Genomic DNA, 13,880 nt, shown 5'->3' on the forward strand with positions numbered 1-13,880 from the left:
CACCCCCGCAGCAATCATCTCCTGGGGCTGCCGTGGCACTGAGCATTAGCAAACCTGAGACTCAGGTAAAGCAGCTTCTGCACCGTTGCAGCAGTGGGAGAGGAAGCAGAGACGGGACCGTTTTACACCCCATGGCCAAAGCATCCGGCAGCTTGGGACTGTTGAGTTCTATCACCAGCCCTGGAGGGGAGTGGGTGTGATGAAGTGGGACTGTTCTTAATGTTTCCTCTGAATATTGTGGGGGTGCCTCAGTTTCCCCTAGGCAGTTCTTAAGTATCTAGGTGGTGGGGTAAGGGTGTATGATGACTGCAGAGCCCTAGAGGGCAGGTGTGTGCAGGGGTCTGGACACAGAGAATGGCCGAAACCCTGTTTCCTGGCAACTGATGGCCTGGGCCCTTCCCCCCTGCAAGGTGAGAGCGAAAGGGTTGGAGAACAAAGGAATCCGGTGACCTCCTGGCCCAGAAAAGGGATAAAGCCCAGAGGAGGGCGGGGACTGGAGATAGTTTCACTTTGGGGCTGGCTGGGGACATTGAGTGAAGTGCAGACGTGGGTTCTCTGGCTCACTGCCACCCAAAATGGACCCAGCTGAGGGCTCCTGTTCTCTGCACCTACAAGCTCTGTGTTAGACCATGTTCCTGTCGTCTAATAAACCTCTGTTTCACTGGCTGGCTGAGAGTCACGTCTGACTGTGAAGTTGGGGTGCAGGACCCTCTGGCTTCCCCAGGACTCCACCTGGGTGGACTCCCCATGGGAAGCGCACGGAGAGGCAGAGGATGCTGAATGCTCCGAGGTCAGACCAAGGAAGGTGGAGGTTGTGTGAGCTGTGTGTCCTGAAGACTGGCTGCTCACAGAAAGGAGACTTCCCCAGAGTCCTGACTGGCTTCGTCTGGAGCAGTTCCAGAGTATCGCCAGGGGGCCCCATGACAGTGGGGTCTAGTGGTTAGAATGGGGGGCTGGGAGCCAGGACTCCTGGGTTCTATCCCAGCCCTGGAAAAGGGATAGGAAACCCCTACCTGGATACGTCACCATATCACAAAACCCATCACCCCTGGCTCAGATTGACCGCCCCAGTGTGGATGCTGCCTTGGATTTGCATCACCAGGGTGCCATCTCGCTTTATTTTGCACCACTTGCATTTCATAGAATCACAGAATATCAGGGTTGGAAGAGACCTCAGGAGGTATCTAGTCCAACCCCCTGCTCAAACCAGGACCAACCCAAACTAAATCATCCCAGCCAGGGCGTTGTCAAGCCAGGCCTTAAAAACTTCCAAGGATGGAGTTTCCACCACCTCCCTAGTTAACCCATTCCAGTGCTTCACCAACCTCCTAGTGAAATAGTGTTTCCTAATATCCCACCTAGACCTCCCCCACGGCAACCTGAGACCATTGCTCCTTGTTCTGTCATCTGCCACCACTGAGAACAGCCGAGCTCCATCCTCTTTGGAGCCCCCCTTCAGGTAGTTGAAGGCTGCTATCAAATCCCCCCTCACTTTTCTCTTCTGCAGACTAAATAACCCCAGTTCCCTCAGCCTCTCCTCGTGCGTCATGTGCCCCAGCCCCCTAATCATTTTTCTTGCCCTCTGCTGGACTCTCTCCAATTTGTCCACATCCCTTCTGCAGTGGGGGGATCAAAACTGGACGCAATACTCCAGATGTGGCCTCACCAGTGCCAAATAGAGGGGAATAATCACTTCCCTCGATCTGCTGGCAACACTCCTATTAATGCAGCCCAATATGCCTTTGGCCTTCTTGGCAACAAGGGCACTCTGCTACTCATATCCAGCTTCTCATCCACTCTAATCCCCAGGTCCTTTTCTGCAGAACTGCCGCTTAGCCAATCGGTGCCCAGCCTGTAGCAGTGCCTGGGATTCTTCCGTCCTAAGTACAGGAGTCTGCACTTGTCCTTGTTGAACCTCATCAGATTTCTTTTGGCCCAATCCTCCAATTTGTCTAGGTCACTCTGGACCCTATCCCTACCCTCCAGTATATCTACATCTTCCCCCAGCTTAGTGTCATCTGTGAATTTGCTGAAGGTGCAATTAATCCCATTATCCAGATCATTGATAAAGATGTTGAACAAAACCGGCCCCAGGACCAACCCCTGGGGCACTCCGCTTGATACCGGCTTCCAACTAGACATCAAGCTGCTGATCACTACCCATTGAGTCTGACAATCTAGCCAGCTTTCTATCCACCTTATAGTCCATTCATCCAATCCATACTTTTTTAACTTGCTGGCAGTAATACTTTGGGAGACCGTATCAAAAGCTTTGCCGTATCACAACCACCACTTTCCCCATATCTACAGAGCTAGTTATCTCATCATAGAAGGCATGACTTGCCCTTGGTGAATCCACGTTGGCTGTTCCTTATCACCTTCCTCTTTTCCAAGTGGTTCAAAATGGATCCCTTGTGGACCTGCTCCATGAATTTGCCGGGGACTGAAGTGAGGCTGACCAGTCTGTAATTCCCCGGATTCTCTTTTTTCCCTTTTTTAAAGATGGGCACTATATTTGTCTTTTTCCAATCGTCCGGGACCTCCCCCGATCACCACGAGTTTTCAAAGATAATGGCCAATGGCTCTGCAATCACATCAGCCAAGTCCCTCAGCACCCTTGGATGCATTAGATCTGGACCCATGGGCTTGTGCACGTCCCGCTTTTCTAAATAGTCCTTAACCTGTTCTTTCACCACTGAGCACTGCTCACCTCCTCCCCATACTGTGTTGCCCAGTGCCGCAGTCTGGGAGCTGACCTTGTCTGTGAAGACTGAGGCAAATAAAGCATTGAGTACTTCACCTTCTTGCACATCATGTGTCACTAGGCTGCCTCTCACTTTCAGTAAGGGGCCCACACATTCCCTGACCGTCTTCTTGTTGCTAACATACCCGTAGAAACCCTTCTTGTTCCCCTTCACATCCCTTGCTAGCTGCAACTCCAGTTGTGCCTTGGCCTTCCTGATTACACCCCTGCATACCCAAGCAATATTTTTATACTCCTCCCTAGTCATCTGTCCAAATTTCCACTGCTTGTAAGCTTCCTTTTGGAGTTTAAGCACCAGTGCGTGGGGGCAGCTCAAGCAGAAATCCCCTCCCCCCCGACACACATGAGAGAGGTGCTGGGGGCCGTGCTGGGGGCAATGACAGTGGGGTCAGGCATCAGGGCACGTGGCTGTTGGGTGCGTTGCTGGATTCTGGAGAGACCTCCCCTTCTGCCACCAACCTGCCCCACTGGAGCCCAGCACAGCGCCCTCTGCTACCCATGTCTGCCACCATCTCTCCGCTCCACGAAGCTCCCACGACCTGTCTGGGGCAGCGACAGACCCTCTTGCTCCCCAGTTATAACACCTGGCCCTGAGCTAGCCCCTTTCTCCAGCAGATCTCAACGCCCTTCACAAAGGAAGTTGGCATCACTATCCCCACTTTATAGATGGGAAAACTGAGGCACACAAGGGGGACGTGACTTAACCAAGGTCACTCCACAGGCTGGCCATGTCTGTATGCAAAAGCCTGAGGACTTTAACTGGACTGGTCTAGTTAAAACCGGACACAAATTTTGCAGGCGACAGACTGATCCCCGTGATGTCTTTTGCCACGGCTTGCATACAGCTTGGACTACTTATAGGTAACTTAGTTCCAGCTTATCTCTTCCTCTTTCCCAATGCAAGGCTGTATGCAAGCCTACAGGGGAGGGGAAAAGTTTGAAGAAGAGATGTAAGACTAGATCCAGCGAAACATTAACTCCATGAAGAGTAAAATGCGGGCAAAGAATGGCCGAAATAGTAAAGGAGGGCTTGGATTGTTTGTAAAGAAATGTGCTGTTATGCATGGAGGATCTGGGGCCGCACAGAGGCCGGCCGGCCCGTGGGATCACACGTGTGCGCTGCTTGTCTCTGAGGCTGACCAGAGAGTGGAGGGGAAAGCGTGACCCGGGGCGGCAGCTCAGCATCGGGCGCGCGAGGCTTTTAATCAGAAGCTTAAGGAAGTGACAGAAAATGTTCAGAAAGGGAAGCCGCAGAATGGGGAAGTCAACGGGCGGCTGGCGAGCGCCGCAAGGAAAGCGGAAGGCGGGTGAGGGGAAGGAGCTGAGGAGACGGTGCAGATGTGGGGTTGTCAGAAACGGGCGGAGGATGGTGGAAGTGCTCATCGGCCAGCACAGGAGCAATTGGCTGCGGTGACACTGGGAGCACCGGGGAAGCCGGCTGAGTGCGAGGAGGACCCGGAGGATGTGATGGAGCAGGACAAGCCTCATCGTTAATAATGCAGCTGAGCCGTGTCGGAAGTTAAGAAAATGAACTGCGTGCTGGAAGGAAAAGGTTTGGGGGCACCCCGAGTAAGGAGGGGCGTGGGAGAGATCGGCCCAGGGGCTCTAGAGAGAACTGGGGTAGGAGGCTGCCAGCCGACTGGGCGGGTTTGTGAAGGCCGGGTGCTGGCGTGATGGCAGAATGCTTCTTAAACGCAACGTCAAAACGTGACATTGTGACAGGCCATAGCAGAAATGCCAGGCAGAGGAGAAACCTGTCCAGGCACTAAGTCAATGGGTTCCCCAAGGGTGCCGGACAGCACTTGGTTCCACCCATTTCTGTAGGGGGAAATGGGCCAGAGACGGCAGTTCCCTCCCAGACCCTGCACAAAGCAGGTTGGACGAAGTGTGGGTATTTCCGGAGTTCATTGTATTACAAATGCAAATGGGTCTGGAGTCTGAGGAGATGGGACGTGATGCCTCTGGGGGAGACGTGACTCCAGCAAACCCTGGGAAGGGTCAGGACCATCACAGGACACTTGTTAAAGACCGACCAGCCAAGGCGGGGATGCAAATTCCCACCTCTGCCCCCAGCCTTTCGAAGCGACGCCCTGGGGAGCGAGACACTGGCTGCGAATGACTTGTTCCCAGATCGAGGGACTGGCCTGCGGCACTCACAGATTCCCAGGGGTCGTGTTCGCAGCAGAAGCTGTGCTGAGCTTGGAAGCACTGGAAAGCCCGTGGGTGGGTTTGACGGGCTGCACCCCGGCCGGAGCCCTGGCTGGAGTCAGGGGAGGGATCCCTGGTAAGCCCATTAGCAGGCGGGTGGGTTCGCTGATTGGTTTAACGTGTTCTCGGCAGTGCTGTCACCGTAAGCACCGAGGATTGTCCCCCCACCGGGGCTGTAATGTGTTAACTAGCCTGGGACAGTTACACTCCTACAGCATTTGTGTGTGGGGCTGGAGCCGTGGCAATGGGGTGGGGTGCGGGCCAGCAAAGCCCTCTGTGACACCGCCCCATGCCGGCGTTATTGACACGTTTCCCTGCAGCCAGACTGACGCCCTGCAACGAAAACCTGGCCAGAGATTTTGCTCCGTGAAATGCTTTGAGATGGTGATGTCGGGAGATGGAAACCCAGCTGGGAATTTCCAGCAGGGCAGCGGCTCCCAGCGCTGTTCTCCTGCCCCACATCTGGGCCCGCTACAGCCCTCACTCGACCCCCAGCTCTGTCCAGGTGGGGCCCTTGGTGCCTTCCATAAGGGGTATTACACACAGCGCCACCTAATGGCCAAAGAGTGCAATACAGGTTAGGGCCCCTCCATTCCAGTCCTTTTCCTCAGTGGGTCTTTAGCTCCATGGCAGAGGATTGAGCTTCTAGCTCTGATGGTCCCAGGTTCAAACCCGGGCCGGGCCAGCGACGACCCTGGGGGAGCTGCCGAGAGCAATGGGGAGGGAAGGGTGCGGCCGACGTGCCCATGTGGGTCTCACATTGCGCTCTGCCTGCAGCTTCCTGATCGGTGAAGACGAGAGTCTACAAGGGCAGAGGCTGGAGCACCATGGGGGCCCATGCCAAGAACTGGAACGATAAGTCACTGGGAATCAGCTTCCTGGGCAGCTTCTACAGTATGTGGGTCCCGTCTGTACAGATTTCCCTGCTAGGCCCCCAGGGGAACTAGGAAGTTCACAGCTGCTCTTGGTTCCACCGCGGTGGGGCACTGGGCTGGGGCACAGGGTCAGGAAAGGGAGGGGGAGGGGGAGCGTGGCGAAGCAAATGTGTGTGTGGAGGCGGGGAGATGCATTACCAAATGCAGTGGGGTGGGGGGGGATACACTGACATGGTCAATCAAGAACGGGGCTAGAGGGTGTTTATTTATTCAGGCCACATTCACATCCCCTGAGCAGCAGAGAGGGGCCAGGGGCGTGTGTGAAATTAACAGGGGCCTGCTGGTGTCCTGCAGAAACAGCCCCTGACAACACCACCCTGACCGCTGCCAAGAGCCTGATCCAATGTGCTGTCTCCGGGGGCTTCCTGAGTGAAAGCTACACCCTGAAGGGGCATCGCGACGTGAAGTCAACCCAATGCCCCGGGGACGCCCTCTATGAGGCCATAAGCCAGTGGCCTGAGTTTGAAGCCTGAGTCCCTGCAGCCTCGGGGCAGCCCCTGCGCCCATCGCTGACCCCGCCCGCGGCTTCTGCCTGCTTGAGCTACACCTCTGCCCCCCAGCATGGGGCGGCCTCTCACTTCTCACCCACCTGCTGCCTCCTGAGGCCTGGAGAGCAGGGCTCTGAGAGTTGGGGCTACCCTCCCGTCTCCCCTGGGCTCTGCTGCCTCCCCCACCCCCGAGGGCTCAGATTTCTAATGGCGCCTGGGAGCCACCTGCCTCCCCCAGGCTACTTCCTTCAGCAGACGCCAGGCCTAGCCCCTCGCTCCCGCCCGCAACGGGCATGTCAGCTTAGCCCAGATCCACACACAGCCACGCCCAGGGTCTTACAGTGTCCAGGGGGGTGGGGCCAAGCCTCAGCCGAGCTCTGTGGCGACGGCCCTGCCAATCCCTGGGCAGCTCAGGAAACATCGCCTCCATTCCCATGTGAAACGTCTGAGCAATTATCAATTCCAGAGTCAAATCCGCGTCTGCCCCCAGCCCCCCCGAGCTCTGCAGTGAAGATTTCATCTGGAATCCCCCAGAAACCGGTCGCTAGTTAACCCCCCACAAAGGGAACCCAAGTGTCCCTGAGCCCTGACACTCGGCTCTGCCTGGCCCCAGCAGGGTCTGCCTCTCAAAGCTTTCAGCCCTCGCCCCTTTCGCCCCGACAGTCCGTTCCCACGAGCCTCTCTTACCAAGGGGGGCAAAGTGTTTGGACGGGGAAGGATCCGTCGGGTGGGTCGCAGAGTCCCACAAAGGGGTTTTTAGTTCAAGTGCAATTTGCCTTTACCTCAGCGCCCCGCGGCTTAGTGCTTGCTTTGCTTGGGAGCTACTGAGCAGTGACAATAAACCAGCTTCTAGCACATGAAAAGTTGAAGCGCCGGGAATCATTTCATCTCCTGTTAAACCATAACCACCCTGCCGCTGGGCTGGGCTGGGCGAGCTGAGAGGGTGTGATTATGGTCTGTCAGATTAGCACTAAGAGGCCTCCTTGGGCTAGGTGCTATATACACAGAACATGAGACAGACAGTCCCTGCCCTAAAGAGCTCACAGTCTAATTAGACAAAGGATGGGAGGGGAAACTGAGGCACAGGGAGGGGAAAAGGGTTTCACCCAAACTCACAGGGCCAGTTAGTGGCAGAGCGTGGAACAGATCCCATGGGTGCAGTCAAGTGCTCTGCCCACTAGGCTGTGCTGCCTCTCAATCCAGAGGGAGGAGGTGGAGAGAAACCAAGGGGGTGCTGGTTCCGCATGGGTCACACACAGTGAGGCCCGGCAGCCCTGAGCTAAAGGAAGGGGAGAGGAGCTGGGGTTTGTGCCTGCTGATGGGAGCTGGGGCTGCGGCTGGAGACTGGCAGGAGGGGCCGGAGCGGAGGGAACAGCCATGCCAGGAGCAGTGTCCCAGCCCCACAGTGCCCAGGGCTGCCCAGCATGTGGGAAGGGGGCAGCAGCACTGACAGGGCAGCTCTTTGTTACGAGAGTCGCTGTGGAGCAGCCCCCGAGCGAGGCTGGGGTCCCAGCACCCCAGGGCTGGACGGGCCCCATAAACAGGAGCAACCCCTGGTGGGCTGGCAGCTGGAGGCCGCACTGCAGAGAGTACAGGTCTGGCCCCCCGCCGCAGCCCCCGGTGTCCTGCCCCGGCACAGTCCAGGTTCAGCCCAGTTATTTCTGCTTCTGAGCCGTGGACCTGGGGGACGCGACCAGCTGGGATCCAGGCTCCCTGTTGGGAAGAGGCTAGTCCAGGCCCTGGCGGCTGGAGCTCTGGGGGGCATGTAAAGCCCAGGAAGGGGCTCAAGGGGCTCAAGCAAGAGGTTTCACTCCTGGGCTGGCCACAGCTCCGCTGCAGCCCCGGAACAGACTCAACACAATCTCCCTTCCCATCCTCCCAACATTGTAACACCTCCCCAAGACCCTGCGGGGCTGCCACAGCCCGGGCTCCACAAGCCACCTCGTCTGGTCCCTAGGGTGTTTTGGCTGCTGGCCCCATGGAGCTTGGCCCAGGAGGGGCGAAGGATCCTGTGAGGCCCAGGGAGGGGTTGGTTCCCTCGCCAGGGGAGGCTCTGGGTAGCCACAGCCCAGGTACTCGGCCAGGAAGGCAGCCAGGATCTTGCAGAGGTTCTCCACAGTCGGGGGGTGCAGATTCTGCTCCGTGTCCTCCATCGTGTGCCAGACCCACGGGAAAGGGGTGGCGATGAGGTGCAACACCGGCACTCCTGCGGCCAGACAGATACATGGATAGTCAGCAGGAATCCAACCCAGGATCTGCATCACTGCAAGCACCAGCCTCTACTGCTGGAGCTACAAGAGTAATTCCACTATTGTCAGCAGTAGTAGACTATTATCCCCACGTGGCCCAGCCACTAGCGGGCGACGGGCGACATTCTAAATGCGCACACTGTCTCAGTAGATGGAGCCAGGCCCTCAGGCACGACCTGACCTTACATCTAGGAGCCGTGTGCTCCCCTGACCTAGCAACGAGCAGCTGGCCCAGGTGCATTATGGGAACCAGATTGGCCAGAGACATCAAGCGAGTCAGGGCCAAGTGGCTAGATAGCAATGATATGTTTATAAAGTCTTTCACCCCCAAGGATCCCAGAGCCGAAGTTCAAAATGCAGCCACCTCTGGGGTGAAGTGTGCCAGGCAGGCAAACATCATCGATAAAGCATTTTACCCCTGTAAATAACACCTAGCTCTTGCATAGCCCTTGTCCTCAGGGGATCCCAAAGCACTTTACAAAGGGGGTCAGAATGATTCCCCCCACTTCACAGATGGGGAAACTGAGGAAGACAGCAGCAAAGTCACCCAGCAGGGCAGCGGCAAAGCCAGGATCTGAACCCAGGTCTCAGTCCCTCGCTCCACTCATGAGGCCAGGCTTGTGTGGTAGCCTGGGGGAGTCTCACCACGCTTTGTCTGCACACATTCCTCCCTGGCTCCCCCGGGGAGGCCTCTCCAGCTCTCCATCCCACACTGCTCTGCACCTGGATGTCCGGTAGCATGGGGCAGGACAGGTACCTTTGCGAAGGAAGGGGACGTGGTCCTCTTCGACAGGCCCATAGACAGGCTCCCTCTGGAAGTACATCTGCTCCCAGGGGTGGGACTGCAGCAGGCCCAGCCGGTGCAGACGCTTCTCTGGGCGACACAGAGAAGAGAGTGAGGAATGGACTGGTTCCTGGGACCTGCCAGGCTGGGGCACGGCAGAACGAGCCCCACAGGGGGCTACACCTGGCCGCTCACAACAGAGCTCCCTGAGGACACGGAGACGCTGCCGGGGAGGGAGGGGGGATTTCAAACCTGACAAGTCGTGTTTGAGGGAAATAAAGTGTTGGTGAAAGATGCCAGGTCAACAGCCCCGGGGACTGAATCCCCAACTCCCAGCTCTGTCTCACAGCTGGGGATAGAGCCCAGGAGTCCTGGTTCCCAGCCCCCCTGCTCTAACCACTAGACCCCACTCCCCTCCCAGAGCTGGGGCTAGAACCCAGGCACCTTTATTCATTGTCAGACAGACGCAGGACCATCAGGACTGGCGGGCGGGGGAGGAGGTTGCTGTCCCGCTACAGGTGCCTGGGGGGGCAAGCCCCCTCCCACCCCTGGAAGAAAGGAAGGTTTGGTACCGATGCCGACGAGCCGGTCGAACCAGGAGGCGGTGAAGGGGAAGTGGTTCTGGATGGTCGGGTGGCGGGCCCCCAGCAGGTCCAGCAAGACAAACAGGCTCTGCAAGGAGGCAACGAGGGGTTAAATCTGTAGGGGCCCAGTCACCCCAGGAGGATCTGAGGGAGGGATTGGTACAAGATCCAGTGCAGACAGATTGAGCCCCCCGCCTACCCCGCACAGGCACCCCCACCATCTCCGTCCAGCCTGAAAGATCCCCTATGCAGAACTCCTCAGGGGGCAGGCGGGCAGCTCTCACCATAGTCTGGAGCTGGCTGGTGCCCGGCTGGTGCTGAGACTTGGCCATGGACAGCACCATACAGGGAATCCCTCTCACTCCACTCCCGGAAGGCCTCCTCGCCATCCAGGAACAGCAGCTGCAGCGTCACCTCAGAGCCCTGGCGAGAGACACGGGGCTCACTCAACACCTGGCACTACTGGACAGGTGAGGGGACTGCACCCAAGACAGCAGCAGAGCTAGGGATAGAACCCAGGAGTCCCGGCTCCCATCCCCCCCGCTTTTGCACACTAGACTCCATTCCTTTCCCCAAGACAAGAGTAGAACCCCCAACCTGGGAAGCTCTCACCTGCTCCTTGGCCTTCAGCAGCTCCACGTCCAAGGCCGTGGCCAGTTCCAGCAGGATGGCACAGGGCACGGCCGAGTCGGTGGCCCCCAGGAAGATGCGGCCCTGTCTTTCCCAAGCTGCCACCCCACCGGGCTTGAAACATCACCAGCTCCATCCAGCCCAGGGACCACATGGACAGGTACTGGGGCTGGGATGGGGACTCTGTGGAATCTCAAATTAAAGGAGCACCTTTAGATTTGGGATGGAGGGGCTAGCTGCAGAGCAGGGAGGTCTTTCCTAAATTCCCCAGGCTTACCCTGATCTGAGGCTATACAGAGGAGGCTCCCCAGCCAGCAGCTGCCTTATCAGAACTGTGTTCATTAGATAGATAGATAGATAGATTCAGGGTAATGTATCAGAATCTGGTCCTCACCCCATTGCACTCAGCGGGTTTCTCTCGTTTTACCCTGGGGGAGAAGAGATCAGAACCCAAGACCGCCAGTTCCAAGAACTCCACAGACCTGTGTTGTCACTGGATTTATTACCAAGGGGACATTAGACAAGGGGAGGCACCAGAATACCCCTCTGTGGGACAGAATGACAGACTGAGGGGCAGGGTTTGTGTCTCCCGCTTTGAAGTCCTGTGTCTTTGTGCATACAGAGCTCTATGCAAAACCCACCATCTCTGTGAGCCCCAGGGCGGATGATGGCCCTGGGAAGAGCTGTGACCACCCTCTGAAAGAGTTGGTGCCATGGCATAAGGGTTGCTCTGTACAAAGGAGGAGATTAAACTCCTCTGCAATACATATGTAACCCTTCTTCCAGTTCCAGCTCTGGCTTCAATATATAGGGGTTCCTCTCAAAATTATAACACAACACTGGCTTGAGCTCCCACCCAGAAATCTGGGAAAACTAAACACCAGCCCTGGGTGTTTCTAAGAAGCAATACTTCCTGTCTTGCAAGCACTGAGTCTGTGTGCGACAAAAGAAATATTTTATTAAGGGGAGAAGGAAGAATGGCATTAATCTGAGAAAACATGACAACAATGACTCAAACGTATGCAAACAACAAGTCAATCCCTGGCCCCAGGTGGAGCAGTGGCTTTGCCTCAGTTTCCCCCTTTCTGAAAGACCAGCGGACAAATGTCCCGTTAACACACCACTCCCCTTTCTGTCCATGACACCGCACTCTTAGTTTGCTGTCCACCATAAGTGAAGTCCTAGGGTCTAGGGGTGCCATTAGGTGCATTCAGCTCCAGCCTTAGGGGAGGAATGCAGGAAAATCAAATGATGCCTCTGCCCACTCCGGTCACTGCCCACTCTGCCACTGCACACTGCTGTCACCTTCTGAAGTTTCTGCACTGCTCCAGCCCCAAGTGTTCTCAGCTCTTAGGTTATGGCTACGTTGCAAAAAATACCAGCAGCCACAAATCTCAAAGCCCAGGTCTACAGACTGGGGCTCTCATTATGGTACTAAAAATAGCCATGTAGTTGTTCCTACTGGGACTGGAGCCCAGGTTTCGGAGCCTGAGGAGGAATGTCTACACAGCCATTGTTAGGGCCGAAGCACAAGCCTGAGTCTGTAGACAAACCTCAGTGATTTCACTGGGTAGTGCAGAGCTCCAGCTGCTGCTGCCGTTTCTGCACTGTCTGGACAGCAATTCCGTCCAACAATAACGAAGGCTCAGCCCTTAATCTAGCTTCTCTCAGACCAAATAATCACTGAGCAAAACCAAAATCCCCGTTGATCACTACCAAGTGTTTCTCCAAACACCAGAGGAAAAGAATCACAATTTTCCAAAACCCTAGAAGGAGGGATCACACCACCACACTGACGGAGCGAATTAGGTTCATCTTAAGGTGACCACATCTCTTAGGGAATATTACATCCAGTGCTGCTGGCCTCTAGTCACACTGTGTATTGTGGGCCTAGCACAGTCATGGATTAGAAACACAGACATGTGCGCACAGTGACTGATTCTGCACTGCATAGAGAAAAACCGTAACCCCTAGATAACTGCAAATTCAACATAAGCAACTGCTTAGGTGTAACCCTTCTGCCGGGGGGAGTCAGCAGCTACCAGGGCTGGGTTCCTTTTGACAACACAACACAGAACCAGCTCGAGTCCCCACCCAGTAATCTGAAAAAAATTACACCCCCCACTTGGTACCTCTAAGAGCCAATACGTCTCCTCTCACAAGCACTAAGTACATGTATAGAAGAGAAAACTTTTAATAAAAGGGGAAAGGAACCTGGCATTACTTGGGAAAACACCACAAGCATGATTTGAAAACATCTGACCATGAATAAAACACCTACCCCAGAGTACATTGGCAGCATCCGTTTCCTCAGTCTCTCACCTTTCAGTGTGACAGTCCGACAAACAAATGTCCCTTTGACACGCCAGTCCTCTCTCCCTCCACCGCACCCCACTCACAGTTGTCCTTGGTCAGTGAAAACCCAGTGTTTGGAGGTGTGTTTGCGTGAGTTAACCTCCCACCCCGGGGTGGGGGGGGCAGCACTGAGCAGTAATTCAGCAGCCGTCGCTGTGCCGCTGTTCACTCTGCATCGCTGTCTGCCTTTGTTCACTCCACAGCTGGCCACTCCACCATCATTGACTGCACCGCCAGCCACCCCCCAGTGTTCCCTCTGCCACTCTCCGGCGCTCTGCCATCAGTCACCCTGCCACGGCCCTCTCCACTGCAACCTCTGGGATGTTTTGAAGTTCCACCACTTAACTCAGCTCTCAGCAATTCCAATTCTCAGTGATTCCAGCAGTTAGCGAGGCAACCTCGTTCACCAGAGACACTGTCCCACAATGGACCTAAGGCTTCATATTTAGACTGAGCTATCAGTGATGTCAGCTCGAGTGATCCAAACCAAGAGACTCTCAACTGGGCCTTAAGAAGCTCTGTTATTAAACAGTGCAGAGTCAAATGGCACGTAAAGCCAGATGGGCACAAATACCCTCTCACATCTCCACTGGCCTTTAGCACCCCTACCTCCTGCTTATTGAATGCAGTTAACTTGAGAGTGACCCCCTCGTTCATGGCATACCAAGGCCAGTTCTGCTCCCTTTGATTCACAAAAGGATAACCACACTTTATTACCTCTGCCTCCGCAATAACAAAGTGATTTGCAATCCAACACCAGACAAAAGTGATCATTTGGGTAAAGCAGCCCCATCATGTTGCTCACCTATGCAGAGTGGGTGTGACTATTCAAACATGGTCAGTTCCTGATGTCTTCTCCCCAGCTCATCACTAGGTGTTGGGA

The 13,880-nt window shown here is 55.7% G+C and overlaps 2 pseudogenes; one reads left to right on the forward strand and one right to left on the reverse strand.

Moving 5' to 3' along the window:
• Positions 1 to 4,291: 4,291 nt before the first annotated feature.
• LOC144278771 (peptidoglycan recognition protein 1-like) lies at positions 4,292 to 6,450 on the forward strand (annotated as a pseudogene).
• Positions 6,451 to 8,122: 1,672 nt separating this feature from the next.
• On the reverse strand, positions 8,123 to 13,654 carry LOC144279300 (glutaminyl-peptide cyclotransferase-like protein; annotated as a pseudogene).
• Positions 13,655 to 13,880: the final 226 nt, after the last annotated feature.

Source organism: Eretmochelys imbricata, chromosome 23 (genome assembly GCF_965152235.1).
Source record: "Eretmochelys imbricata isolate rEreImb1 chromosome 23, rEreImb1.hap1, whole genome shotgun sequence".
Taxonomy (NCBI): Eukaryota; Metazoa; Chordata; order Testudines; family Cheloniidae; genus Eretmochelys; species Eretmochelys imbricata.